The following is a 4,918-nucleotide window of genomic DNA, read 5'->3' on the forward strand; positions in this document are numbered from 1 at the left end:
CACCCTTCTACTGTGCTTCCAGGCTACGGCCAGCCTTCCTTGCCAGATGAATTCCCACTGACTTCTGCCTGTAGAGCCACTAAAGGGAAACAGGAAGGCATGAAGAAGGCAGAATGGACTTTCTTCCTGCTTCTAATCGTTATCGCAGTCACCCAAGTCACAAAAGTCACAGAGGACGGCCACAGTGCCAGTTTCAGCCTTCTTCATTCACTCCCAGCCCCAGCCGAGGTGCCTCACTCAGAGCTCCTAGCATCAGTCAGCTGAGCAGCACAGACAAGGGTCTGAGTACCACGCCACAGAGCAGGGGTTTCCGAGAACTTCTGGCCCCCAGCCTTGGTGGTGAAGGACAACCTCACCTCTCCTTTGTTCCTCAGCCATTTGGTGCAAGTGGGAATTACTGATCCCTCTGTTACTGACTTGGGCGGAATGCTGGACCCCACCATTCCCCTTCTTATTCTTTCAGCTTTCCAGTGTTTGTGGAACCAACAATCTGTATCGAACGCTCTGTCTTTGAAAGGTGGTTTTTGTTTTTCTAAATGGATACAGGGAGACCCTGAAAGGGTCTCAAAGGAGATGGGGAAGGAAGGAGAAGGAAGGCCACAAAAAGAATGGAGAGTGAGAGTGAGGACAGTGTCTCATGGAAACAGTGTAGCAGAGAGCTTCAGGAAGGAAGAAATGATAAACTTTAAAAAATGGAGGAGATGATATGATCCAGCAATACTGCTTCTGTGTAGGTATGTGAAAGAGATGAAAACAGGGTCCCAAAGAAGTATTTGTACACCTATGTCCATAGCACACAATTAGTCAAAGGTGGAAGCAACCCAGATGTCCATTAACATATGAATGGATAAACAAAATGTGGTCTGTCCATACAGTGGAATACGATTCAGCTTTAGCAAGGAAGGAAATTCGGACACCTGCGACAGCATGGATGAACCTTGAGGACATTATGCTCAGTGAAGTGAGCTAGTCACAAAAAGACAAGAGGCATCTAGAGTAGTCAAACTCATGGAAAGTGGAAGGTGTCTTCTAGGGACAGAGGAGAATGTAGACTTGTTCAGTGGGTACAGAGGTTCAATTTTGTAAGATGGTTACCTAACAATGTGAATATACTTAACACTCTTGAACTTACCCTTAAAAATGGTTAAGACAGGGGCACCTGGGTGGCTCAGTTGAGCAGAGAGGTCCAGGAAGATTAAAATTATATGTACCAATTAGGAGGGCATTTAAGCTCTATAGGAATGTAGTTTTATTAGCTAGTTGGATGTGGAAGTCAGAATCCAGTGGGTTGAGGAGCAAGTGCGAGGTAAGGATGTAGAGACTGACTCCTCTGAGAAGTTTGGACAAGCAGGGGAAGAGAAGTTGGACAAAGGCTAAGACGATGGTGAGGTCAAGGAGGTCAAGGAGGAGAGAGGGAGAAGGTTTAGAAGCTGAAAGGGGCCAGCAGAGTTGGAGAAGTGACATATGGTGCTGTGAAGAAGCAGAGTCCTGAGGGAGCAGCAGAGGCTGGGGCCTGGCCTTGGGCAGAAGGGATGGCTGATTTTCTGTTGTGGGAGGACAAGCAGGGAGGAGGGGTATGTACTGACAGATTTACAGATAGCAGGGCGATGGGGAGAGCATGCGTGGTGATCTGGGGGTTTTCTCTATGAGGTAGGAGGCAACAGAGAGGGGCTCTAGGCAGGGAAAGGATTGAGCGGGGTACTGAGGGCCCAGTTGACGTTGGAGATCACAGTATTCTCTGCAAGGCCGAGAAATTGTTTTCTGGCAATTAGGTCAGCATGAAGGTGGATTACAACATTAAGCTAAGCTTGGGGTGTTGTCAGAGAGATGCTACAGAGGGATGGGGTGCAAGGGAATCAAAGGTGCTGGTAAGAGCAGGATCTAGAGGATCGGCCATGGAGTCTAGGGTCATTTGGGGAGATGGAGAAACCTGGAGGAAGTAATAAAAGGTTGGAAGAAAAGAAACAGATCAAGAGGCCAATGTTTCCAAAAAGTCAAAGGCATTTGTAATGGGAGTAAGAGAACTGGAAACCTGGGGAACTGGGGAGTCACAGGCAGAAAGTGGGACGTGGAGTGGAGCATTTGTCAGAGACGGTAGGATCAGCGCAATCCAGGAGGAGAAACGCACTGAAGGTCACAGGCCCGTGGAGAGACTGTGTTTATGAGTTAGGATGGAAGGCAAGACTGAGCCAGGTCAGTACAGAACATCTCCAACTGGATGGATGTCTCACTATGACTCCTATTTGTGGGTCCAAAAGTCAAACCCTCTGTGAGCCACTCCTTTCAACTGCAAATGCCACATCTCTAGTGCTGGCTTCAGCAGCACACATACTAAAATTGGAATGATACAGAGATTAGCACGGCCCCTGTGCAAATGTGACACACAGATGTAAATGCCACGTCTCTAGATCCATAATGTCATGAAGAAAACATGGGACTGGGAGTTAGGACAGCTGGATTCAAATTCCACACTAGCACCTGTTAGCCAGAGACCACAGGTGGTTCTCTCAATGACTCTTATAAAACGTACCTCTGCATGGTTGTTCTAAAGTCCATATTAAATGGGCGTGTCAAAGCACCCAAGTATACAATTAGAAATCTAATAAATGCTCAATAGATAACAGTGGAATCTGAATATGATTTCTTCCTTCATCCCCCGTATTGAATGTATCACCAAGACCCTTCCCTGGCCCTTATGAATTGCTGCCCCTGCTAACTGTTCACATTTTTGTCTCCCTCCTCTTCCCAGTGCTCATCATTCTTACCAATGGCCGCCTGACTTCTCTTTCAAAAACAGCATTGTTATCATATCATGCCCCTGTGTCAGGGTAGTGGAAAGAAGCAATGAACTTCAGGAACACCTGGGTGACTCAGGCAGTTGAGTGTCTGACTCTTGATTTCGGTTCAGGTCATGACCTCACACTGCGCTGACAGCTCTGAGCCTCCTTGGGATTCTCCCTCTCCCTCTGTGCTCACACACATGCTCTCTTGCTCCTACCCTCTCAAAAATAAAATAGAACTTAAAAAATAAAGAGTCTAACAAGCATTTAATTCTCTCATTTTAGGTTCTTGATCTGCTGGAATCTGGGGAGGTGCAGTGTGAAACCAGCACTAGTGAAAAGTCAGGATGAGTTTCAGGATGGTCCAGAATGTCTAATGGTCCAGAAAGGGACCTAGAATCTATCCCCTATCAAGATTTGTAGCCAGGACATTATTGTTAGGGGCGGGGGGGGGGTCCTAAAATATTTTATTCATGTCTAGATGAGCCTGCTCTGTCCCTGTATCTCATACAACTCTCAGGGTACTACGAGGCTCAGATGACAAAAGGGAGGTTCTATAAAATCCAAAGTCCAGGGGCGCCTGGGTGGCGCAGTCGGTTAAGCGTCCAACTTCAGCCAGGTCACGATCTCGCGGTCCGTGAGTTCGAGCCCGCGTCAGGCTCTGGGCTGATGGCTCGGAGCCTGGAGCCTGCTTCCGATTCTGTGTCTCCCTCTCTCTCTGCCCCTCCCCCGTTCATGCTCTGTCTCTCTCTGTCCCAAAAATAAATAAACGTTGAAAAATAAAAATAAAAAAAAAATTAAAAAAAAAATCCAAAGTCCAATATTCTCTGTTCTTTCTCCTTCCTCTTCTCCCTCTCCTGTGTCAAGGTGGGATTTCACAGCCTGACTCCCCAGACTCTCCATGAGTTGGCCTTATTTTATTCCTTCCCTATTCTACTCCCAACTTGGATGTTAATTTTTATTTTCAGATGTGTTAGTTTTTCCCTTCCCATTTGGGCTTCAGGCTCTTTTTTACTTCCTAGGGATGCAACAAAGGCACTTGCTCAGAAGGTCTACTCATTGAGTGAATGAATTTCTCCAAATCACAGCTTTAGAGCTAGAAAGGACCTTATGGTTCCCTAAGTTTGATGTGCTTATCACTATTCGGAGGTGGCAATGAGGCTTAAACAGATGAGTGGATGAGTCCCTTGAGGATGCACAGTGGGCAGGACCAGCTAAAACCCGGCCATCCTGGCTGCTGGGCCAGAACTCACCCTTCTGCATACCATACTAACAGGCCGGCCATCTGTCCACAAGATGACTTTCTTTGGCATTGCGTGTGCGATGCTAGTCAAATCTCATTGTGTATTAATCAGCACCTTCATGGATGACTCACCAACTGCTCAGAGAACCATACCCCAGGGACTGAATACAAACATTTCCCTAAACCTTGCAATGTTCTAAATCTAATCTCTGCCCTCATTTGCTAGGGACCTTGAATACGTTCCTCACCCACCCAGTTTCCTTTCCTCCCCTGACTCACAAGGAATACAAAAGAGCCGGTTCTTATGTACAGTGTTGAGTAGGCATTACACAGTTTTCTGGAATAGAACTCACTTGGATTTGTAACTAAAGTTCATCCCCATATGGATTAACCTCTGGACTGAGAGCATGATTGCGTAAGAAATGATTCACATAACTTCCTGGCAGAACGTATATAAATTCAAAAAGGTTGCAAGTTGAAGTTGAAGCTATCTACCTGTAAAAAGTTGTTGACTAACATCACCACTAGCATATCAATGGATTTAACAAATCTTTTATTAAGTAAGTTTATGTAAGGGAATGTGTGAGGCACTGAAAAGGGTATAAAAATCAATGGCACTTTTCTTGACCTTATAGAGTTTTATTGCGTTTGAAAGAGGAGATGGAATGTGTGCACCACTTACTAAGTGAGAGGTAAAAAGTGCCCGGGGACACGTGTATGGAAGTGTGGTGGACCCAGAGTCCAGGGAAGCATTTCAGGCAGGGAAAAGTTAGGGAGGTAGCAGGTGTAGCAGGTATCATTTTATCTGAGCCTTGAAAGATAGCCGGAGGGTTTTTTTTTCCTTGTTTCTTTTCATAGACTTTATTTTTTTAAGAGCAGAGTTAGGCTCACGGCA

General features: G+C 46.0%; 1 pseudogene; it reads left to right on the plus strand.

Moving 5' to 3' along the window:
• Positions 1–2,307: 2,307 nt before the first annotated feature.
• On the plus strand, positions 2,308–2,406 carry LOC124517184 (uncharacterized; annotated as a pseudogene).
• The last annotated feature ends 2,512 nt before the right edge of the window (positions 2,407–4,918 follow it).

This window comes from Lynx rufus, unplaced genomic scaffold (genome assembly GCF_022079265.1).
Source record: "Lynx rufus isolate CCGP_SWC_20201006 ecotype Redwood Valley unplaced genomic scaffold, mLynRuf1.p SCAF_20, whole genome shotgun sequence".
Taxonomy (NCBI): domain Eukaryota; kingdom Metazoa; phylum Chordata; class Mammalia; order Carnivora; family Felidae; genus Lynx; species Lynx rufus.